General features: G+C 48.9%; 1 protein-coding gene across 6 annotated transcripts in view; it reads right to left on the bottom strand.

Moving 5' to 3' along the window:
* LOC142076355 (uncharacterized) overlaps window positions 1–25,562 on the bottom strand; it is an 801,642-nt gene that overhangs the window by 6,111 nt on the left and 769,969 nt on the right. Inside the window, exons 1-3 of one of the 6 annotated variants that reach the window (XM_075138663.1) lie at window positions 9,171–10,470; window positions 7,744–7,811; window positions 3,070–3,208 (exon numbers count right to left, since the gene is read on the bottom strand). The gene's annotated coding sequence lies outside the window, so the exon portion shown is untranslated. Of the gene's footprint in view, window positions 1–3,069; window positions 3,209–7,743; window positions 8,600–9,170; window positions 10,471–25,562 lie in introns of those variants that run through there. The other 5 variants (XM_075138664.1, XM_075138666.1, XM_075138665.1 and 2 more) reach the window with 5 other exon arrangements.

Here is a 25,562-nt window from a genome sequence, read left to right as displayed (position 1 = left end):
GCGGCGCTGGGGAGACCTCCCGGTGATGTGGGTCATCCCCCTGTGACATCAGCCCGCATCATTTGAAGGTGCATTATGACACCAGCAGGGAGACAGCACAAACGGGGAGAGAGGAGATAGATTTCCCCTCTTGTCCTGGGAAATGGTCATCCCCTTTCTCCCCACTCCTGTTCCAAAAACCCTGTCTGCCCCCTGCACCAACATGTCTCTGCTATTGGGAGCCCGTCTGGGCAGGTGGGGTTTGGGGGTTGGCTGCGGTTGGGCAGTTGCAAGAGATGGGATCGAAGGCCTGTGGGATGCAACAGCCCCTCCAGCGTGCCCGAACACTCCTCTCTGCTGTGTGTCGCTTGTGTGGCAGGAGTAGGATGGGCTTTACTGCACTGGTTTTGGCTGGGATGGAGTTAATTTTCTCCCTAGGAGCCCAGATGGTGCTGTGCGTTGGATTTGTGACCAAAACAGCCCTGATAACACACCAATGTTTTAGCTATCGCTGAACAGGGCTTGCACAGCATCAAGGCCGCTTCTGTTTCTCACGCTGACCCACCAGCGACTCGGCTGGGGATGGGCAAGAAGCTGGGAGGGGACATGGCCGGGACAGCTGACCCCAACAAACCAAAGGGATATCCCACACCATATGACGTCGTGCTCAGCAATAAAAGCTGGGGAAAGAACGAGCAAGGTGTGGTGGGGGGGGTGTATGTTCGAGGCCATGGCGTTTGTCATTCCAAGTTACTGTCATGTGTGATGAAGCCCTGAACATGATGAATAGCAAAAGGTTCAGTTGCCCTAAATTTCGGCATCTGCTGCCATTTCAATTGGCCAGAGGAATTTCCCAACAACCTCCAAGAAGATGCCCCCAGAGGTTGCCTGGTCTCTCAGAGTTGCTCCAGCAGAGCTTGCAGCTACCTGCACGTATCTTGGACCATCTCTAGTACCTCACATGTCACCAGGTGTTTGTGTCCGAGCAGCTCACTGCTGCCCTCCATCTCCATTAATTAGCATCAGAGCTGGGACAAGGACCTCACATGCAGGTGGCCATTTTGTGCACACCTGAACTGAGGCGAGAGGAATCCCACCTCCTTTGATGGATTTGTGGGTTTGTGGTGTGCGTGGGAGGGAGCCGAGTCCCTTTCTGGCCCCAGGACTGAAAACACAGGAGGAGGCGCCTTCATTGACTCAGCTGAATCCCTTCCCTCCGCAGGGGTAAAGGAGATCCCTCCCTGGCACTGTCTGGGTGTCCTGCCTAGTGACGGGACAAGGAAAGGCAATTCTCATGCCCAGTTTTTTCCCTGAGATGAGAAACGACACTGCCGGAAAGAAATCTCTCTCCCTGGACGAGGAAGGGAACATCCGTGACGCCTTCGGCCTGTTTCACAGCAGGTTCCCCTGGAGCCCCAGGGACACCTGAAGGGAGCCCAGAGGGGGAAGAAAAAGTGACGCCTTGGGCTGGTCCTCTGCTGCTGAGCCGGGCTGGGCTCCCGGGACGGAGGGAGCTCCCGGCAAGTGGGCAGCGCTGCAGAGAGACAGCTCTGCCCAGGAGCAGCTCCTCTGCAAAGCGCAGCAGGGCTGAGGGCACTGCCTGCAGGCACCGAGGGGAGAGGAGCGAGGCAGAGAGAGGTTAAAGGCAGCCTGGAGTAGGAGGATCCTGAGAGCTGACTGGGGGAGGAACGTTGCAACCACAGAACGAGCTGAAACTGGCAAATGCAAGCAGAATGAAGAAGAAAAGGACCAAGGAAACAATTCCAAGAGAATGAGGTAACTTCAGAAGAAGGCCAGCCCAGCGACCAGGAACACCAGTATGAAATCAAGAGATCACCGACCAGAATTAAGTGATTGGACTTGGGGATGGGGTGAGGGGTGGTACGTTCCGGGAAATCTCTCTGTAAGGCTATAATTGGGGTCTGCGATCTGCAGTAGGGGTCCCTCCTTGGAGGCACCCAGCTCGAGCTGCTCTGCATGTCAGATAAATAAAACACTTATTTACTCAGCGGATTGGCGACTTGTCTTCTGTGAGCAGGAACCTAGGGCTGAGCCCTGTTGAGGTGGCACCCGCATAATTCCTACCATGAGACCGTGGTGGCGGCTGCGTAATTCCTGAAACAAGAAGCCAGGTGCCTGCTTCTGCCCTCTCACCTACTCAGGCACATGTGACCTCACAAGAAGCTGGAGAAGCCAGCTGCATGCTCCTGCCCCAAGAGCTGCAGCGCCACCGCTAACATCATCAAGCGCCTGCACAAGCCAGGTGTTCATTCATACCCAAACAGCTCCTTACACACCAGTGACATCAGAAGCAGCTGTACAAGCCAGGTCCTGCTCCTGCCCCATCACTACTCAGCCACCTGTGACACCACAAGTACCTGCGCAGGCCAGGAGCTTGCTCCTGCCATATCAACTACTCAGGCACTTGCGACACCATAAGCAGCTGCACGTAGAATGTTCCGGCTCCTGCCCTATCACCTACTCAGGCACATATGACCTCACAAGCACATGAACAAGCCAAGTGCCTCCTCCTACCCTATCACCTACTCATCCACCTATGACATCGCAAGAATCTGCACAAGCCAGGGGCTGGCCCCTGGCCTCACACCTCCGCAACCACCTATGACAACACCAGCACCAGCACAAGCCAGGGGCCTGTTCCTAACCTACCACCTACTCAGCCACCTATGACATCAGAAGCACCTGCACGAGCCAGCTGCATGCTCCTGCTGTAACTGCTACAAAGCCACCGGTGACATCACAACCAAGTGCACATGCTCCTGGCCTATCAGCTACTCAGCCATCAGCGACAACATAAGCAGCTGCAGAAGCCAGGGTCTTTCTCCTGCCCTATCAACTACCTGGGAATATCACAAGCAGCAGCACAAAGCAGGGGCCTGCTCCTGCCCTAACACCCGCTCAGCTACAAGTGACATCACAAGCACCTGCACAGCAGGAGTGTCCTCACTGCCAACACCCCGGCTTTTCCACCATCTCCCCGTGCTCCCCTCTCCCCCAGGCATCTTTCTCACCCACGCCACCACCTCCCAACGCCCCTGTCTGTCTCTGTGTTTGTGTGGCAGATGTCACCTCGGAAGCATTGTCCCAGCCGGGTCCCCTGCACCTCCTTCTCCCTCTGCTCTCATCGTGACTGTCCCAGCTGTCTGATGTGCTTTTTGACCTCATGGGTCCTCTCGTCCTGCCTCCCTTCTGCTGTTCAATCCTGTTCCTGCAAGACAAGTGACAACCAGTCGGTGCCTCCTGTCATGAATGAGTAGTTTGAAGGCCGCTTGGAAGATCACTGACAAAGAGATCGGCAAAAGGTGATTTTAATAGAAATTTATAGAAACGTGACTTAACAGAGTTCGATGGCAAGGTTCACTCTATTACTCATTACATGGATTAAGTATACACAGAGAAAATTGTCTCAGAGTTGTGTTGGAATGATTTGTACAGAGACTGAGGATAAAAGGTCAAGGGAGACCCTCCCCTTGAGTCACAAGGTTCCTCAACGGGAGGGTCCCCCTTACCCTTTTACCCCCAATCCCCACCTGCCCAATCAGCTACTCAAACACCAGTGACCTCTCAAGCACTTCAACAAGACAGGTTCCCACACCTACCCTATCAGCTAGTCAGCCACCCGTGACATCACAAGCACCTGCAGAAGCAAAGTTCCCATGCCTCCCCATCAGGAACTGGGCCACAAGTGACATCAACACCTGCACAAGCCGGGTTCCCACGCTTGCCATATCAGCTAGTGGCACAGGTGCGGGGACCTGGCTCGTGCTGGTGCTTGTGATGTCACGGGTGGCTGACGAGCTGTTATGGCAGGCACGGGAACCAGGCTGATGCTGCTGTTTTGATGTCACTGGTGACTATGGATCTCGTATGGCAAGCGCGGGAACCTGGCTTGTGCAGGTGCTGATGTCACTGCTGGCTTAGTACTTGATAGGGCAGGCGCGGAACCCGGCTTGTGGATGCGATTATGTCACTTGTGGCACAGTTCCTGATAGGGCAGGTGTGGGGATCTGGCTTGTGCAGGGGCTTGTGATGTCGTGGCTGGCTGACTAGCTGATCTAGGAGGTGCGGGAACTTGGCCTAGGTGCTGCTCTGATGTCACTGGTGGCTGTGTAGCTCGTACGGCTGGCGCGGGAACCTGGCTTGTGCATGTGTTCATGTCACTGCTGGCTGACGTATCTGTAGCTCGTATGGCAGTGTCACTTTTTTCGTGACATCCTCTCCCCATCCTGAAAGTTGTCCTCGAAGGCCGAGAATTGCCCCAGGGGTGCCCCAGAAGCCTACCATTCGGCGCGGGACACTTTACCTCCATCATCGCGCTGTACCCCCAGGAAATGATCGTTCAGGAAGGGCTCCCACTGAAAGCATAACTCGAGTAGGACTGCCTCAAGAATATGAGAGCGATGCGCCATCCTCTCCTATGCAAGATGCTCTCCCCCTTTCGACCCCAGTAATACTTTAGGAGTACGGTTTACAGACAGAAGTGCCCACTTGAAAAACGGTGTTTGGTTCGGTGAATCTACAGCCATTTCTGCAGACGGAAAAGCAGAGTTAACTGAGGAAATGAATGTTTCGCCCAATGACCTGAGTCCCTGGCCATCACCTGAGCCTTTGAAGCTGGAGGCAGCACAGTTGATACTGACTCCGAGGCTGTAGGGGCTGGAGCCACCCCGTGCCTTGGCAACTGGCAAGAGCTGCTGCACTCCCTTCAGAAAAGCTGCAGGCAGGGCTACGTCTCCACTTGTCTTTTGCCTGGGAGAACCAGGAGAACAGCAGTGGCCTCGAGCCTAACCTGGTATTTGAGCCCTGCATTGCTGCCACCCCAGTACTTCAGAAAGGCAACTAACAATTGCACTTGTGACCGGTCCCCCCTGCTCCTGACCCCTGGTAATATGGTTAGCATAACGAACCCCATTTTATGAGGCAAAGAGCCATGCCCTGTGACCGAGCTGGTCACCTAGCAGTCCCCTTTGCCCTCCTCATCAGGCCCTGAAGGTCCTGTGCACCAGGCAGACGACTTCTCCCCCTCCCTATCGTCCTCAAGTTTCCCGGGTGCCTGGCTGACTTCTTCCCTCCTTACAGACCTTGAAGGTCCCAGGCACCCGGCCAACCCGGTTCTGATGACCCTGCCACAGAACAGGGAAGTGCAGCAGCACACAGAGCACCGTCTATAAAGTCCAGCAGCACTTTTCCCCTCTTCTCCTCCAAGGCCTAATTTGTGGAGGAAATGACAAATGGCACCTTCCTCTCCTGCGGGGCAGAAGTTTTCCGCCTTGATACAACACATAAAATTGCACGGGAATGGTGTGAACCTCACGGAGTTGCCTGGGTCTTCCACCTGCCCTACAGACCCAAAACTAGCAGCACTTACATAAAGACGCTTTAATATCGGGCAGGTACCCACCCGATGCCCAGTGGAATGAGCCCATTTTCCTGCTCTCTCCAACCCACAAACCCTTTAAAACCCCCACTGTCGGCCTGTTGTTTTTCTCACGTTGACATGAGAAAAGGACATATGGAAACCCATTTCTACCTGGGGAATCCCTTTACCTATCACTGAGTCCCAGGCACCCAACCAACCAGGTTGTGATGACCCCGTCACAGAGAATTAACAGGAGGACAAACAGGAGGAGGAGAAAAAGAAGGACGACAAACGGGATGAACTGGTGGACGGCAGGACACGGAACATAGAAAGAGAATGAGAAGAAGGAGGAAGAAGAGAAAAAAAGAAGGAAGAGGAAGAACATGAGGAGGAGCCAGAGGAGGAGAAAGAAGAGATAGAGGAGGAACACGAGGAACAGTCAGAAGAGGAACACGTGGCACAGGACTAGGAGCAGGAGGAAGAATAGGAAGAGAAGAAGGATGAGCAGGAGGAGGAACAGAAGATAGAGGAACAAGATACAGGACACGAGGAGGACAAACATGAGAAAGAAGAGAAAAAAAGAGGAGGAAGAGGATGAGGAGGAGAAGGAGGAGGAGGAGGTAGAGGGGCAGGAGGAGGAGAAGGAGGAAGGAAAAGGAGAAGGAGAATGAAGAGGAAAGGGAATATGAGGAGGAGGAAGACGAAGAGAAGGAAAGGAGGATGACATACAGGATGAAGAGGAACAGAACAAAGAGGAGGCGGTGGAGGAGGCGGGGGGGAAGAGGAGAAGAAGGAGGAGAAACAGGAAGAGGATGAGCAAGAGGATGGCAGGAGAACAAGGACGACTAACAGGAGAAGGAGGATTAGGATGAAGTTGGGGACGAGTGGGAGGAAGGGGGAGGAAGAGGAGGAGGATGAGGACAACTACAGCAACGACAAACAGGAGGACAGACAGAAGGAGGAGAAGGAGGGTAACAGGATGACAATGAAGAGGAGTAGGAACAGGAGGTGCAGGAAGACGATCAGGAGGAGGAAGAGGGGGAGGACAGGAGGAAGTATTGAGCGCTAAATGTTCCAAAGCACGCATACAGCAATGTACAATGAGAAATTACATATAAATATACGTGGTCACAAGTCCCCACGGTCACCTTTTTTCCTTTTTCCCTTCCAGGTGACGCTGGTCAAGCCCCAGGCACCTGCAGCCATTTGCTGTACACAACTCCCCTGATGCTGCATATCTGATACACGTTTAATAAAACAACGTACCCCAGAGATTTTGTCTGTTCACCTTGAGCTGGGGGGAAGGTGCGTAGGTGCGTGAGGACGATCTGCTTTATCCCTTTCATTTTTAGTCCTCAGCAAAAACACTGCAAGATTCGGACTTGAGGACAGCACTGAAATCAAAGGGTAAGCGACCAAGAAGGCTCCAACCGCACACTTCCACCTGATGGCCTTAAACAAAACACAGCTGGGATCCTGATTGCTCGCTTCAGCCTGGAATAGTCCTGTTCCTCATCTGAAAGATCCTGCATGCCTGGCTGAAGACAGGGACAGACACAATCCACACAGAGAGCAATCAGAGCTCAACCCTGCGCTTCCCTTGGTCACGTTTCCTTGGAAAACTTCTTTGCTGGGTTGTTTGAAAATCTGTAACTGCAAGAACCAGGAAGAAAACCTCCCTGACGGGTTGACTGGAACTTCCCGGCTGTGGTAAAACCATCTGCCCTCGGTACCCCCATTTCACAAGAGCCGGCAGCACAGCTGGGGTGGGGGGAAAGGCACAAATCAGACCTCGGGGCCGAGAGACGAGCACAAGCATCTGCCAAGGGAGCTGCATCCAACCAGGAGCGCTCCCCACTTGCTTCTCTGGCAACAAAGCCCCGGTGCGTGCTCCCGCAAGGAGGGAGAAACAACTTCCACTTCTCCAAATCCCCATTTATGAAAGACTGTCAGCACACATGGGGCTGTCCAGGAGCATGAGAACTACATGAAGGCCAGAAGACAGCAAAGACACCTGGTCTGACCCCCCCCAGAGCATGCCTGCTCCAAAGCGTGGCAGCCTCGTGTCGGAGGGGAGGCAACTCTACCTTCCCCTGGCCTGTGGCGTGAAACATCGGTCTCCAGATGTGAGGGCTCGGGCTGGCGACACTTGGGGTAGCAGCAGGAACGCTTTGGCCTATGCACAAAGCGTTCCCAGAGCTTTCTGCTGGCATTTGCACAGCTCACAGCCCAGGACAGAAGCATCTGTGACCGCCACAGGCCTCACACTTCCGTCCCACCTGAGGTGTGTATCTTAAATTTCACTTCCCACTGGTCAAACATTCCTCTTCAGAGCTCTCTTTAAACTGAGGGCTCGCGGTAAGGGAGAGAAGAGAGTTCCTTACCTCTTGCGCAGTCAGGGCATGTTCCCCTGCTAAAAGCAGCCTACTCAGGCCTCCCATTTGGGTAGGAGCTGTTAAAAGAGTAAAACCAAGTCTTAAGTTTATCCATTTGCTTGTTTAAAGAACCTACCATTTGCAGCGTTAAGCCCCCAGAAGACTACTTGCCACAGACACTCTAAGCAAGCTGCCATAAAAGGCAGCTCAAGAGAATCACAAATAACCATTTCTGTACTCTCTGGGAGAGGCTTTCAAGGCTCTTTAAAGGATTTAATTGGATTTGTGTGCTTAACACACCATTGCGTGGATTTACAATTTTACTGCCAAAGGTTTCATGTACTACAGAGATCTTTAAAACAGCAGCTGTAATGATCTCATGCGTAAATATACACAAAGATGCTCTGATATCACGCATGTTCATAACTCAGTGGATGCTCCTACCAAGGGAGTGGCTCCCTTCCGTAGCCACTGAACAAGTAAAAGGATGGAACAAAATGACACGGTCAAGCTCTGAAGCAAAATTTCTATTTTCATTTAGCTTTAATCTAGAGCTGCATTGAGTGGTGAAAAGTGCCAGCCTGACAGCTCTGAAGCACAAAGCGCTTGATCCTCTGTGCCAGAACCGCACAGGCACTGGCCAGGCAACCTGCCTGCCTACTTGTTGCCCTGCCAATACAGTCTATAATTGAGGAAAGTAAAATGGAGATATAAATGTTCTTCCTCCGAGTATTTGATGCTGACAGCTTCTCGCCTCCAGCCTTCCTGCACTTCAGGAGCTCGGAAAACGACAAGAAGAGAAAGCAACGAACACTGGCACTGCACGACTCAGGGAGTGGCTTTTCCACTCAGAACGGTGGTTGCTCTTCATCGTCATGAAGACTAAATGTCTGGTTTTGGGGGAGTGCCTTGGAAGCAATGCAGGGGCCCAATTTAACAGAGTGTCATCTAGAGAGAGGGAGACAGTCTGTGGCCCAAACGTCTCGCACAACAGCCCCAGTGTGAGAGAAAGGGAAGCGTTATCCTCGCTGTATTGCTGAGACACCAACTTCACTAATGATCAGACACCAAAGATAAGTAACCTTCCCCAGGTCTCACTAAGCATGCACTCACGTTTTCCAATTTCCTTTCCCAGAACTATACAAAAGCTCTCTCTACAGCAATAAATTACACGTGCCCGGGACCATTCCCTGGAATGGAGGCCAACTGGCACAATTACCCTTGTCCATTTGGTTGCGTTTTGTTGTGCAAAATTTGGATGCAGAGTAACTGCATCCAAAATGCCCAATGCGAAATCCCCTGGCCCATTCCCACTTGTGAGTGGTGCCGAGGAACTTGTGGAGCTTTCCAGCTGACGTGGGACAAACCTGTACCTGTAAACCTCCAAGCGATTTAGCACTGCAGATGATCAAGGTCCAGTTCACGGGAACACTCACCGGTGCTGTTTAATTCAATACCACAGGTGCTGCCACAAGTTTTCCCTCAGACAGCACCTCACGCTAACATACGCGGGGTAGGTTTTTTCAGTACTCTCTTAGAGCAGCAGTAAACAGAAGCAGAAGAAAGCAATATGAATAAACCAAGCTCATCCACTAACTCTAGCATAGAAGAGTGGCTCATTATCTTAAGAATACAGCCTTGTCGCGAGTGAGTGGTTTAGAGGCCGCTTAAAGAATCACCGTCAAAGAAATTAGCAGAAAGTGATTTTAATAGAGATTTATAAAGGTGCGACCTAATAGAATTTGATGGCAAGGTTCACTCTATTACTTATTATTGTGCACCACCACAATCCACCCCGTGACTAAAGTCAATCCATCTTGATCACAGAGTGGCGGTGTGGTCGCCTCTTGCCTCTGTGCCTATAAACAGATCAACGTCATATTCCAATTGTAATTTGAGGGAAATTTTTGGTTGGTATACTTAATTATTAATATACTTAACTATTAAGGTTTTATTAAGTACAATTAAGCAAGGTTATTTATGCGAGGAGGTTTTGGTATTAGTGCCAATTGTTTAGTTATTTTCCACACTTTAACACATAAAATAATGTTCAACAATAAGCATAGCAGAATAGAAATTAATAAAATTGTTATGGGATGTAAAACCCAATTCAAAGTTCCTGTTGCTGTTGGTGACCAACTAAATAAAACATCCCACCAGTGATGTTCTCCATCCTTCTTCACTTTTTCTAGGACATCATGTATCTTCTCTGCATCATGATGGACCATAATCAGAGTTCTTTGTCCATTGTTTTAAATCTGGTTTAGTAATTGACTCAGGTCATCATGTTGTAACAGTTTTCGTACTAATGTAAGATTCATTCCAATGGGGGTAGGTAGTAGATCTTGATAAGATGTATAGCTTGATTGTAGCAACTGATGGGTTGTAACAGGAGCTGAATAGTTGAAGTCGCATCCCATAATCTTAGTAAAATTACAAACACAGATATTTGAGTGGCTAGATGTTTCCACAATTACGTTATCTGTAAATCAGTTTCAGGGGTTTCATCAGGATGTATTTCAAAATTACAAACATTTTGTTCAGTGTCAAGACAAATGTCTTGAGCTTTGATGGTATTGCTTTCACAAATAAATCCCTGTTGTTCTCGCACAACACATGCATCAACATCAATAGTTTGCCATTTATTCCCATTTTTTTTGGGCCCATACTCTACGTTCTAACGGGTAGAGTACCGTTCCATTGTGATTTAATCCTAGCGCAATGATTGGGTATATGATATATACCGAAGCATTGCGAATTGTCAAAACAAAAGCTGTGACTTTGCTGTCAGTGGAGTCGTAAGTAAAATTGACTAGACGCCACCAAGATTGAAATTCCTTTTCAAATTTAGTTGCATTATCCCAAACTACCTTTCGGATTTCAGTGGGCAAGGTGCCCTCACCACCTTCCCTTATAATAGCTGCCACGGTAGACTGTATCCATAATTGGGCCTGGATGCAGCTAAGAGCTAGAGAAATATTATTTTGAATTGTGCCAAATGCATTTGTGATTAGTTGGTGGTCCTTTTCATTAATTCTTTCCCATGTAGGCAATATATTAGCCAAAAGCCACTGGCTTGTTCCTAATGCTGTCAAAGAAGATCGTAATGGGTGTTCTAATTTATGTAAATCACTTGTTGCCGAATTTATTTTGTTTGCTTAAAACTTCAGCATCCATGCTGTTCAATATTCCTAGTCCCGTTCCCAGGATGCGAGTTACATCTCTCCTCGATCGTTTTGGAGAGGTGAGGGTTCGCCCATGCACCCAACGCTAACCATCCTGTAAAAGACGTATTCAGGAACGGTGAGCAAGCAGGTTTAGTTGCAGAGATATCAACTTGCATTGATAGCTCCACTCGTTTGAGAGACCACGATGGATTAAATAGCACTTGCTGTTGTCCTATGTTCTTGATTATATAGGGATCAATGTTATAAATGTGAGGAGACAGTTTGATAGGAGGCTGAGTTAGTGAATGTGGTTGTGCGGTATCAATCCTGAATAAGCTGGAATGAGAGTTAGGGTTTGTCCAAAGACACCTTACGAGTACTGAATGGGATATAGTAAAAGTATACCAGCATTCCTGTTTAAAAGGACAGGTACATATGTTGTCTTTTCCTTCAATGTTGTTTACAACAATGTGTAAGGTTGCTGTCATACATTTAGTATGATTTTCAGTTCGGCATCCTATCGAAATGGTGTCTCCTTTGGTTCCCTTTAAGGATGGAATTTGTTGGTTTTCATTTCGTCTTTAATAATCCATTCCTGCTTATGAAAGGTGATGTTATTGTGTAGTACTATGGCAGATAAATTTAGATCAGGCGTAGGTACATTTAAAAGTATGTATGCATCAATCCACGGCCACCCTGTTGTACACAAATTCCAAATTTTCGTTCACTAATCATAAAATCAAACAATAGTTCTACACCACGATTACTCCAGAAGCAAAAAGTGAGTACAGGTTGCGTGAAAGTGAAATTGTACCAACAACCTGGTTCTGGTGTCTTATAGCAAGATTTCTCATTGTCTTTACATTTAGAAAAATCAGTGTAGTCTATTTTAATTTCAGTGCGTTTTTTTGTGGGTACATCCATTGATTACACGGCACCCTATTTTTGTTTCTTCCCCTGGTGTGGCTTGAAGTGATAAAATTTGATGAATGTTATTATTATTGTGAGATATCTTAATTTCTTTCTGGTGTCTCCCATCTCCATTCATCTTTTGAATATGCCTCGTTCCCATGTATAACTAAAATAGCAAGGTTCAGGTTTGTCTCGTCTGTTGGTACTTCCAGTGTAATTTAGTAGTGCATGGTCCCAGGGATCTTGTGTCTGAACTAAAAGGATTATACTTATCTCGACTAAAAGGAAAAATAAAATTGGGTTGGGGAGATGCTGCTGCTGTTGTTGCCATCTTCTCCATCATCAACATCTGTTGTTGTCATCTGTTGTTGCTGTTGTTCATCTTCTCCTGCTAAAAAAAAAAGAAAGAAGACGTTTCGGTGGGGAAGGCCGAACGGGTTACCCCTTTTAGAAAGAAGGAAAAATCCATCTAGTACTGATTCTATGTTTTGCACCACTGCTATCAGTAGCTTCCCAAGCAAGTTAAAGTCATAGGCACAGTTCCAATTTGTGGTGAATTTACCATAACAGGTTGTCCTGGCTGTAATGTTAGCGGACATTTTCTTTCATCAGTAGGGGGGGTATTAGATTTAGCTTTTACAAAGAATGCTCAGCTCACAGGGCTTCCAGTGGGTCCGTATCGATTGTTTAATTGATGGAGCACTTCGGAAAGTTGTGTATCCCACCGGACTTCGTGTGGCTTAAGGCTCTGTTTTAATAAGCCATTAGCCATTAGCTCGTTCTATCATCCCATTTGACGGGGGTAGTAGGGGGTGTGGAATACCCATTGAATTTCTTTCTGTTTTGTCCATTCTTGCACTTCCCTATTTGTGAAATGTGTGCCATTATCTCTTTGGATGGCATCAGGGGTAGGTAGACTAGAGAACCAAGAAGATAGTCCTCGTACTGTGTTTTTCTCATCAGCTTTTCGGCATTTAGTTGCCAAAAGCAAGCTGGAGACTACTTCTACCCCTGTGAGGATATATCGATATCCTGCAGAAGATTTTAGTGGCCCAATGTAATCAATTTGCCATGTAGACCACAGAGTTTTTCCCTGACTGATATGTAAGGGGGGTGCTTTAGCAGAGTGATTCGTTTGTAATTTTAATCTACATTGAGGACATTCTGTAAAAATAATTTCACAGGTTTTCCTGTTTAGGGGCCAACCCTTACTTTGTGCAGCAAAATAAAGTGCTTCTTTACGTGTATGACCTAATTTTTGATGTAGCCATTCTCCCAATCAATACCACTCAGAATTTAAGGAATTTCCTATTTTTATTTTTCTAATTTTTGCCAGTCCATCTACCTTTTGATTCCAGTTTGTGGCTGGTTCATTATTTTTGGCATGAGCTTTCACCCATCCCATCTTGAATGGAGTGTCTCTGGCTATTTTAAGTAATAGTTGCCAATCTTGAGATCTCCAAACTGGAGATCTATTTACTTCCCAGTTCAGGACTTCCCACTGACAAAGCCACTGCGTGGCACCTGCCCACACGGCATAGGAGTCGACATAGATAACTTTGGCTCCGTTTTGTGCTGCTAGAACAACTGCCCTTAATTCTCCTACTTGTGCACTACCTTCACCTTCTTCTATGATTTGTTTGCCAGTGTTGATGTTTAATGCAGCAGCCTTGTATTGCCATCTGCCATTTATTCTCCTTGCTGAGGCATCAGTAAGCCAAATATCTTCTGATGGTGTTCCCTCGGTAAAGGGAGGTGCATTTAAAATAGGTGATGGTTTAAAAGGTTGTTGTAATGCTAATGGGTCTGCATTTATAGGCATCTGTAATTTAGAGAGTCTAGTGTGTCCTTCAGTTAATCTCATTTCTTCTGCAATTCCTGTCAAATAAGCATACCCTTTCCTAATTGTAGGCTTTTGTGCAATTCCTTCTGGGGGGGCAGTCCCCTTTAGAACTACTTCTAATAAATTAAATGGACCTCTGGTTTGTACAGGTTGTTCCTGGTGTATTTTCTCAGCTTGTTTCACTGCTCGGACTAAAGACAAGAGTCCCTTTTCCCACTCGGAATATCTCTGTTCTGTCTCTTTAAATGCAGTCGAACTGAACATCAAAGGCCTTTTTGGTCCATCTGGGCCAGCTTGCAATAGATTACAATAAGTACCGTGTTCAGCAAAAACCCATTCTGCTATAATAGGGTCGTGGGGCTGTACCGGTCCCAATGATTGATATGCTTTTAATTCCTGAATTAGAGTTTTGACTGCCTCTTCATGTTCTGAATTCCATTCCCATGATTTTCCTTTTCGTAGAAGTGAATATAGTGGGCGAGCAATGATAGAAAATCCAGGTACATGTTTCCTCCAATATCCTAAAGTACCCATAAGCTGTTGTAATTCTTTTCTGGATTGGGGCATCTGCAATTGTTCTATTTTACTTAGGGTGTCCGGTGGAATTGCTGCACTACCTGCAATCCACCAAGTACCTAAAAATTTTACTTCTTTACTTGGTCCCTGACGTTTCTCAGAGGGAATTTCAATTCCTGCATTATGTAACACTTGCCATACTGCTGTTGCTGCTTCCCCTACCTCTTCAGAGGAATCTCCTCCGATTAGAATATCATCTATATATTGGTACAGTTTCACATTCTGGGGAAGTGAGACTGTTTGTAAAAGCTCAGCAAGCGCGGCATGAGCGATTGTGGGTGAATGTTTATACCCCTGTGGGAGTCTGTTAAAGGTGTATTGTATACCTTCCCAAGTAAAAGCAAACTTCTCTTTATCTTTTTCCTGTAAAGGGATCATAAAGAACATATCCTTTACATCTAATGCTGCCATCCATGGGTGTGCGGCTGCTTGTAATGTGGCTGTTAAAGTTGCAATATTAGGTACGGCAGCCGTTAGTGGAGCTGTGTTGGCATTTAAGCGCCAATAATCAATTGTTAATGCCACCTCCCGTCTGGTTTTCGCACTGGCCAAACTGGTGAATTATATGGGGAGTGGGTTTTGGAAATTATGTGCCATTTTTCCAAATCTGTTATTACTTCAGAGATTCCAGCTCGTGCCGCAGCAGAAATCAGATACTGCGGAACGTTAGTGATTTTTGAATCAGGGAGTGCAGGAGCTGCACGGAGTACGCGCACTATCATTTCCTGATTTTTATCAGGGTTAGGGTCGACATTTGAACTGAAGGACCACACGCTGCCGTCCGGCAGACACCAGGTTCAACAGTTCAAAACATCAAAACCTAAAATATTTTCATTGTGATCTTTAATTGCAAAGCAAGTAGATGATACACGCTTCTCACCGGGGAGCCATAAATTAACTTCCGCAGTTTGGCACATAACACTTGCTCCGTTCACTCCAGTGATTTTAACTCTCTGCCGTCCGGGTCGGACACCCAGCTTCTCGGCATCTTGCTGTGTTAATATTGAAATTTGTGCTCCCGTATCTATTAAAAATTTTACCAATTGTTGTCGAGGACCAACTGGAATTAAAATATATTTTGCTTTAATGATGGGTCTAGCCTCATATTCAGAGGAATCTAAGGGGAACAAGGGGTCACCATTTCCCTCATCACAGTCATCAGGATCACCACAAATATCACCATCCAGTTCCTCAGCGGATACAATTAATTTCCTAATCTGTACAATGTCAGGGGGATTGGGAGCCCGCATAAGCATCGTCTCGATCTTTTCTTCCAACTTTTGTGATTTCTCCTTTTCTTCCTGTAACTGTTTTTGCAGCTGCTCGATTTTCAAGGACAGTATTAATTCAGCTTCCTTTCTGCCTTCTATTTCTTCTTTCAGGTCCTGCTCCCTTCTATTGTTATTCTTTCTGTACTGATAAGCAGCTTCCAAACAGGTGCCTAACATTTTGCAAATAATTCCTTTTCCATCTTTTATATAGCCCCTAGCTACTTTTAGTTGTTTTTCCACAGCTTCCCAATCATGCCAATTATTACGAGCCCATTCTTCTGAGAATTTAAGACTTGGATTTATTCCATGGTTTTGTAAGTAATCAGTGATAGTACTTGCCATCCTGCCGACTACGCCAATTTGTCGCGAGTGAGTGGTTTAGAAGCCGCTTAAAGAATCACCGTCAAAGAAATTAGCAGAAAGTGATTTTAAGAGATTTATAAAGGTGCGACCTAATAGAATTCGATGGCAAGGTTCACTCTATTACTCATTACGTGGGTGAAACATATAAAGGAAAATCATCTAAGGGTTTATATTTCAGGGACAGTCTAGGTTTCATTCACAATTTAGCAACACTTAATTATCAACTAATCATTAACAAACTTTAGTAACGCCTCATCATTAACTATTCAATATTTGCAAAGTAGGTTAGTAAGTCTACTACAATCACAACTTAATTACAGATTATGCTTACTATTAGTTCACACACACAGAGAAAAAAATATATATATAAAAATATACAGAAGGTATACCTGTTAAAAATTCCCCTCGATTTCAGTGAAGAAATACTCACGTCGAATGTCTAGGCATTCCCTCTCAACGGGCGAAGGGTTGAGCTTCGAAAGGGACTCACCCAGGACCCAGTGGTCCTCCCAATATCGCAGGCCTGAAAGATGGCAAGCTCTGAGAGGCTCCCACTCAGAGGGAGATGCTGGGTGCAGCCGCTGCGGTCCAGGAGAGCTCAAAGGGCCTCACTTAGGACCACCGTTTATAGGTTCGCAAGATGGTTGGCTTTAGTCATCTGTAAATTTCCACCCTGGCCACAGTCCCAGGTGGTAATTACTAAAGAATTCTCAAGGTTTCGGTGTTGTTCTGCTGGACACCCGGGCCAGACAGTAGGAGGATGTTCCCAGCCTCAGCTATGCAGAGTTTCTGATACAGTCAAGGAGCGCTCAACTGCCAGACTCAATACACCAAGGCCGAGGTTTCATGGAAATTTCTGAGATCAACAGGCGGCCCAGATCAACAAGTGGCCCAGGGAAGAAGGGGGGTATGAATGCACCACCTCTGCTCAGCAGTGCTTCAGGACTCTGTCCAAGAGTGCTCTCCACGCCTGCTCCCTCTGCTCTGGGAGAAGGGTGTCCTGCTTTGGCGTGTCGGAGCAGCCACGGGGTGACCTGGCTGTAATGGGGAAAACGTCTGCCAGCCTGGGAACTCCCAGCCTGGGAATCCGCAGCATCCTTGGCAAGTGCAGGTGGGAACCCAGGATGCCCTCGAATAGCACGAAGCAAAGAAATGCTCTAACCCGCAGAATGAAGAAACTGTGCTAATGAGTAAGTAATTAATCATAAATATATATATATACACACACACTTGCTTTTTTGGTAGTAATTTTGTAGTAACTTGGACTGTACAGTTGCTTTACTAATCATAAATATGCTTGCCTTTCTAATAGTAATTTCTAGTAATCTGTAATAAAGAAAATGGTGGAAACAAAGCCTCCGTGTCCCCCAGAACAAGGCAGTACCCTACTATTGGTAAAATCACTGCCCTTCACAAGGTTAGAAAAGGGAGACCATCCTTTTGTTTTCTGAGTGCTTCCTTGGCTCTACAGCCATAGATCACATCACTCCCTCATTTGCCACAACATCACACGGAGAGCTCATGCTGAATTATTCATTCACAATCGTTTTCATATTGAGCGTCTCCTGGATGTAGCCTCTTCTTTCTGCTCCTACCCCTTCATGGAGGCACTACCTGTATTATTTGTTACTACGTATATAATTTTGCATTAAAAAGTATTTTTTCATTCAATGGGGGCAATTCACCTATCAGTCTAAATGGCTCCTTGACCTTGATAATTTAGCTCTCCACCAAGTTTTACAAGGGATTCTGAAGTGATTTTATATTTACTTTTGATTGCTGAAGGAATGCTAAATAATGTTAGATCTATTATTTACCACTCGAAGATTCTGCTGGAAAACACCTCCAGTGACAACTAATTTTGAGATCTTTCAACTAGCTAGCTCTGAATTATTTTCATATGTGCTTTAGGGATGTGAATAGTGCTATTTTCCTATCACGATGTGGAAGGGAATGGTACTACATGTACTCAGCTACCTTTATCCGTCAAACTAGCACTCTCAAATACTGAAACTAATTACACCACCAGACAGACTTTGCAAATAGCATATTTTACCATTCTTGGCTCTTTATCGGTTTGGGCTGGGATTTCCCCCCCCACATTTTGTTAATTTCTGGTGCTTCACTAGAAGCTGTCAGATTAACCAGTTTACAGGAGGAGGTCATCTTGCTTGCCTTTCCTGAAAAAAGGCGCAACAGCTTTGTGGAACTACCTCAGTATATCGACTTCAGTAGATATATTAAAAATATATTTTCAGCTAATTGTTTTTGGGAAAGTGCGTGGTGCTCAGGTCTCATTCAGTATGTAAGATCATTTTGAGAGATCTCTGCGCGCCTCCGTAACCCCTACGTCACAATCCAAACGTGCCCAGGGCGAGATCCCCCCGCGCTTCCGAGAGGGCCTCGCGGCGGCTCCTCTCTCGCGCCACCGGGCGCTGCTACGGTCGCCCCGGGAACAGGGGCCGGGGTCCTGCCGAAACGCCCTCCCGAGCCCGCGGCGCCCCCCGAGCCGCTGCCGCCGCCGCTGCCGCGGGCCCGGGGCCGAGGGGCGCGGCCGGGCCGAGCGCGGAGCGGACCCGGCCGGGCGGAGCTCAGCCCGCCGCTGCCGCGCCCCCAGCCCCGGGGCTGGCCCGGCCCCGCCCCAACCCGGCCCCGCGACCCCGGCCCCGGTGCGGCTGCGGCAGCCGGGAGCGGCCCCGCCGGAGGGCCCGGCCCCGGGGGAGGGGCGGGCTCCGGTGTGCGACGGGCACGGGCAGCCCCGGGGGAGGAGGGGGCTCCGGTATGAAACTCCGGTGCGAGCTCCGGCGTGCGGGGGGCGCACGCTTGGGCGGGGGCTCCAGTCCGCAGGTGCCTGTATTGGGCGGAATCAGCAGGGTTTTGGTAGCGGGGACCTGCAGGGATGACGCTTTGGAGGCGGCGGCGGGCTGCCCCGTGCCGGGCACGGCCGGCTCCTGCACGGCTGGCACAGAGCGGTGCCGTGGCTGCGATGGACGGTCCCACGCTCCACTCTGGACGTTGGAGCTGTTCTAGGGTTTTCCTACAAGAAGACAAGACCGTCTGAGAGGCACCTGCCCGCCCCCTTCGCCTGCTGCTGGCCCCCCACGTACCAGGGCAGGAGTGACCTCAGAAGCACTTACCCATCCATGGCCTTAGAGCCGTAGAATCATGGAATGATTTGGGTTGGAAGGGGTCTTCCAAGATCATCCAGTTACAACACCCTGCCATGGGCAGGGACATCTTCCACTAGATGAGGTTGCTCAAAGCCCCCGACCAACCTGACCTTGAACACTTCCAGGGGTGGGACATCCACAGCTTCTCTGGGCAACCTCTTCCACAGTCTCACCACCCTCAGAGTAAAAAATGTCTTCCTCATATCTAATCTAAATCTACCCTCTTTCAGTTTAAAACTGTTATCCCTTGTCCTGTCACTACAGGCCTTGGTAAAAAGTCTCTCTCCATCTTTCTTATACGCCTCCTTTATATATGGAAAGACCACAATAAAGTGTCCCTGAAGCCTTCTCTTCTCCAGGCTGAACACCCCCAACTCTCTCAGCCTTTCTTCACAGGAGAGGTGTAACAGCCCTCAGGATCATTTTCACAGCCTTCACCTGGACTTGCTCTGACAGGTCCATGTCTTTCCTGTGCTGGGGACCCCAGAGCTGGATGCAGTGCTCCAGGTGGGTTCTCATGAGAGCGGAGTAGAGGGGCAGAATCATCTCCCTCGACGTGCTGGCCACGCTTCTTTTGATGCAGCCCAGGATATGACCGGCTTTCTGGGCTGCGAGCGCACATTGCTGGCTCCTGTCCAATTTGTCACCTACCAGTACCCCCAAGTCCTTCTCGGCAGGGCTGCTCTCAACCCCTTCATCCCCCAGTCTGTGCTGGTACTGGGGATTGCCCCAACCCGGGTGCAGGACCTTGCACTTGGCCTTGTTGCACTTCTTTCTCGCCTGCCATGTACTGGGGCAGGAGTGACCTCAGAAGCACAAGCAAAGCCACAAACTTCTTTCTGGTGGATCAGGTCCTCGAGGAGAAGTGACCTCACTCACACGGACTGTTGTGCACCTTGAGGTGCTGGTCTGTTGCAATCCCAGTAAGGAAGGCGCTCAGACTCCTTAAGGTGTCATTCACTGCTGTTCATTAGCGCTGGTGCTGTCCCTCAAGTGGGGTTCGTTACCCTGTGTGCAATAAGCCAATCTCACACACAGAGCCGAGATATTTATTTCTCTCCTGTCTGCTAGCACCTCTCAGTTAACACACGGTAAGCATTTTATACATTCCCAGCGACAGTTATCAGTCCTTTCACATCTACACTTCGTCATCCTTGCTTCTATTGGTTCTTGTAATGCCTTGTCTGCACTTAAAGTCACAGCGTCCTTTCTTTTTACTGCGCATGTTCAGTGGGGAAGGGGCTTTGTTGGGTAGGGGGCTTTCCTGCCCGTGGGTGGGGTTTTTACTATGCTAACTAGAATAGGGCAGAATAGGTCAGACTACTCGAGAGGAATTTGCTGGGAAACAATGGAGTTAATTGGCAGCTCTTCTCAAGGATGTACCTCCTCACTTATGTCACCGGAGCCCCCCCCGGGACGCGCCACCCCCGGCGCTTCCAATCCCCAAGACAAACCACGCCAACGCAACCCAAAGCCAGCCCAAACCTATGGATCTGACCAGACTACGCTAGCGCTGCGAGAGGAGAAGAGCACCGGAGTGTTACGTCCCTTCAGATGCTGGGAGCCCCAGGCGGTGCCGCGCTGAACGGACCTCTGCCCCACGGGCAGCACACGGTGCAGACCCCGTCCATCGCGAAGGCTCTCCTCGCTCGGTCATTCCAGCTCTTACAGGGTTTTATGAGAAGGAGACAGCTCTATTTATCACTTCTGCGGTCAGACAGAAAGGACGTCCTCACGAGAGCTGCTTGCTGCGCTATGAGGTGAAGGCAGGGCCCGGCGGGAGGTGCGAGCGGGAGCTGCCTGCAGGCTCCTCTGCTGTGCTGAGCTGCCGAGGTGGTTCTGTGGCCGAGGGGTTTGTGCAGCGCTGCCCAGCGCTGGCCGGCACCTGCCCGGGTTGACTGTGCTGCGGCTGGCCCAGTCCTGGGTGTCCCATGGTCTCCCGGTCAGGACCACCACACCAGCCCAAGCCACGTGTCTCCTGCTGACCTCTCTGTTCCTTGGGCAGGAGAAGTGACCTCAGTACCTCTGGTAGTGTATCTTTGGGAGAGCGTTCCCAAGTTTCGGAACAAATTCTTGTGCAAGAGGTTCAGGGTTTAGGAAACATTGCGAATTTCTCCCACCTTCACAGCAGCTATTAACCCTTCATGCAAGAGTTTTTCTCTTATGTCTGCAATGATTGCATTCCCTTGATCCTGACTTATCCTAGCGGCTTTATGTTGCTCTGCTAGAAGCTGAACTGCTGTGCTAGCTGTCTCTAGCTCCTTCTGAAATCTTCTCTTGCTAGAGCTTGTGCTTTTCCAACTTCCATCTCTAGTTGTGTAATTTGTAAATTTGTAAATTGAGGCTCTGTCTTGGGCCCCAAGATCTTCCTCTCTTAGGGTTAAGATGGTGTTTTGTTCTGCTAATTTGGGAATTTCCTCCTCCTTTAGTCTCCGGATTTCTTTTTGCCACTTCTTTACCTCCCCATCTTTTCCTCTTGGCAGACCCTGTGACTCCCGTGAGGCATAGCACAGGGTCCCAATGGCACAAGCGGCCTTTGTACTGCCTCTCAATTTTGCCCATTGCAGTGACTGACATAAGCCTCCCAGCCTGCAGAGGTGGGGTCTGCTCCTTTAAAGCAGCCAGGGTCTTTTCACTTGTTTAATCACCCACTTATGGCATTTGGTAACATCCTGTTAGTGAGAGCTGCTGGTCTGTTCTGCCTTGTGCACTTCCCCCACTGCCTGTACACAAACACACACTATCGAGAATGTTGTTGCTCCAACAGGCCGACTTAAAAGGAGTTTTAAACGTGGTTTTTGTAAGAACTAATTCCGATTTCCTTTCTTTCCGAGTTCAGTTGCTTCTGAGCCCTCAGAGAGCCAGAGCGTCAGATGCATTTCTGGTCCTTGCAGTGACCACCCTCCCTCATAAGCCTTCCACTTTTGCTGCAGGGCTTGTCTGCCAGGTTTGGGGCAGCAGAATAAAATGGGTTAATTTCTCAAACAGTGTCTGCGTGGAGGAGCGAGGGCTGCCACCACACTGCACCTAGTGCGGTTCCTGCACAGTATGGGGGCAGGGGAGTCCACACTACGGATTTACTGCAATCAGTCCAGGCGCTAAAAAGCAAGCAGTGACCCAGACCCGGGACAGCCCATTGCCAGATGCCAACAGTGCAGTGTGGGGCGGGTCTCAAAGACACCAGAGGGTGAAGGGTTAAGGCAAATACTCAAACCCCACAGACCTAGTGGGGCAATTGTCACTTTTCCTGGCACATAACTATTTCTTGAGACACATAGCCAGCAATCTGGCCAACCCTGGATACGGTCACACCAACACAAAAGAAAAAAAAAAGACAGAAAAAAAATCTACTCTGTCAAGCAAGCAGTAAAAAGTGCAAAAAGGAAAGGGGTTTGGGGAAATCCGTTCAAATGGTGCCCACACACTTGGGCTCACTACTGACAGGGATTAATGTCAAATAGGAAGGAACAATGAAGACATTTACAGTTCTTTGGTTGAAATGATGCAGATGGTTAGGAACACCTTGTGAATAGGCCGACCTGACACATAGTAGATGTGTCATATCATATCATAGAATCATGTCATATCATAGTAGATAGGCCTTGAAATCTAGTATTCTAGATAAGGAGGCCAACCTTGTATCTTGAGTGGAATAGATAAGAGGGTGGTGCTAGTGCGAATTGCGCTAATTAAGCCAGGAGCTAAAACTAAGCATGCGTGAAGACTGAGCCTTTTGCATATGTTAATGAACTCCGGGAAATGCAATGAATGTGTATACTCTTAACTGTATACTGTATATAACTTCTGTGGTGAAGTGATTTGGCACGCACACTAGGTGGAGCGATCCCCTGTGCCTCCAGCGCTGCAGTAAAGAACACCTGCTTTCTAAAGCTCCAAACGGAGTCTTGGAGAGTTTGTCAGGAACTTCTTTGTTTCACCACGGCCAAAGGCAGCGAGTGCGCAGGCTAAGGTCCAAGTTCCCAACACGACGCACACGCAGGTCAGGATATTCATAAATTTAGAGCCTTTTTTGGAGAAAATAAAATGCAGGAGTGTGAGCATACAAGCACGCGCATTTTGTTATAGGGTCCCTCAAAAACACTTGCTGGTGAAACGGGATTCCTAGTACAGACAAGGAATCCTGCCTTCAGCCTGTCCTTTGCAAATTTGGCAACTCTCGATTTCACCTGACAGGTCCACCTCCCCAGGAGCCGCCCAGAAAGGGCTGCCCCGGTGTCTGGAAGATTTCCCAGTTACAGCCTGGGGGGACTTCCAGTGCGGATGACTGGCTGAAGACAGAGAGCAGCTTTCTGGTGTGAGCAGAAGGACAATTATACCTTCAGTCTGGGGTGAGTGGGGTCTGGGTCCCCGGTGCCGGTTCCCTGGCTTACTTTGCTTACTTTGCTTTGTTTGCTTGTTTGCTTGCTTGCCTGCCTGCCTTCTCCAACTCTCTACCCCATGGTGATGAAGCCCCTTTATTCTTCTTCACTGCCCTTTGCTCCTGCAGGACTCACCCTTAGGCACAGCTGGGCAAACCTCGCTGTTTAACCCTTGCAGCTTCGGATCCGACCTTCTGCTCCGGCCAGCGTGGCTGTGAGCCCGTGGGCTGGGCGCAAGCTGGAAGCTCAGTGCTGCTCGCCCCGATGGCCCAGCTCCTCCTGCCATGTCACCCCGAGGTCCCAGCTCCTGCCCCTGCTCCCAGGACTGCTGGGGCTTTGGGGATGCTGAATCCTCCCGCTGCCAGGCAGCCCCTGAGCCGGAGGCAGCTCCAGAAGCCTTGGAGGGCTGTGTGAAGCCTCCCAGGAGCGGCTGAGGTGGGGTGGTGAGGTGGGCTCGTGGCATGGCCAGCATGGCAGGGGCGTGCAGGGAGAGGCCACCTCCTCTCTGCCTGGGCTGGGGACAGCTTTTCCCCCAGGAACCTCCCTGAGGAGCACATCTCCTCTCTGCCAGTCCGTGACCTGCTGTCCCCGGAGAACAACTGCAGCTCCCTGGTCCTTTTACTGACTCCCTGCTGCCATCACTCCAGAGACCCTCACCAGGGACAGTGTCCAGATGTGGTCTCAGAAAGGCTGAAGCGTCCCTTCCCAGGCCCTGCTGCCTGCACTCCTGCTCCTGCAGCCCAGGATGCTCTTGCCCTTCTCGGCTGCAAGGGCATCCTGATGAATCCAGTTCAGCCTCTTGTTCACAAGGACCTCTTGTTCTTGTTTTCTGCAAAGCTGCTTCTGCAGCACAGTCACCCCCAGCCTGTCCTGTGCCATGGGCTCTTCAGGCTCTGGTGTCTCCCCGATGGGCCTGGCTCCTCCTCACCTCTCTCCAGGGGCTGCACTTCCCATGTGCCTGCAGCTCCGCAGGAGTAGGAGGAGCCTTCCTTCTGTGCCAGAAGCCGCCAATTTCCAGCCCCTCGTGCTGTGGGGGGCTTGTCTTGGGTCCAGTTGTTATAATTTACCTGTCCAATTGAGTGACAGAGACTAGTCAATTAGAAATTTTTTTGATTTATTAAAGCAAGCGACAAGTAAGCAAAACAGCGCTGGGTGTGCCGGGAGTCTCCGCTCCACCAGGACACACACACACTAACGCGGCACTCATCATAAATACATACAGTATTGCATATTCATATAATTTTGTAATATGCCTATACATATGCATGACCTGTCCCTGCTTCGTATTAAAATGAGTTCCAAAAGTCATTTACATAGTCCAAGCATGCGCAGTAAAATTAGGGTTAGGGTCTTTTTCTCTCCGGTGGTCGTTCATAGTCTTCTTCGCTGTGTCCGTTAGTTGAACTCTGGGCTTCCTTTGTCTATATATGGTCATTTAATTAACTCATCAGTTCCTCGACTCTTGGAATGTAAGGAGGCATCGGGTTATCTTGTCCTTTAACACTTATCCCTTCACAGCTGTTACACAGGAGGCCTAACGAGCCAGCTCAAGGTCTATCCTCTCTTATCAAGTGGGAGGATGCACTACAGTAAGGTCTCAGTCAGGAATTGTTAGTTAGTTTGGTAATTCAAGGATCCTGTTATCTACACAGCCTTTGTAACTTCTGCTTACAATATTTATTATGCATATAACAGCATCTTGTCTATCCGAGTTGCTAGCTGCAAAAGATTGCACTAGCAAGCCAGACAGTGGCTCTGCTATTAACCCTTAAGTGTTAGTTCCCTCTATCATTACCATCCAAACTTTAATGCTCTAAGAAAACTTTAGCGAACTTTAGCAAACATGGTTATGCAAGATTCAAGATAGATTGCAGCCAGCTCAAAGGATATTATGTCACTCTGCGGTTTAATTAACTTTTTGCTAACACGTATCACAGGACTTAATTGCATCTGACACAAAGTTTGGTGAACAAAACAGTTCACAGTTTATCACACAGTGCTCCTCTGGGGGTGGTCTCTAGCTGTACCTCCTGTCCTGCACCACAGGGGTAGGGGTGTCCCCTGCTCAGGGTCTCTGCAGAGACCCTCCTGTCGCTCTCCTGCTTGTCCTCCTTGGTGGTGCATGTAGGGGCACGTGGAAGAAGAGT

Source organism: Calonectris borealis, unplaced genomic scaffold (assembly GCF_964195595.1).
Source record: "Calonectris borealis unplaced genomic scaffold, bCalBor7.hap1.2 HAP1_SCAFFOLD_44, whole genome shotgun sequence".
Lineage (NCBI taxonomy): Eukaryota > Metazoa > Chordata > Aves > Procellariiformes > Procellariidae > Calonectris > Calonectris borealis.
The sequence above is the reverse complement of the archived record's forward strand: the minus strand, read 5'-3'. Positions and strand labels throughout refer to the sequence as shown.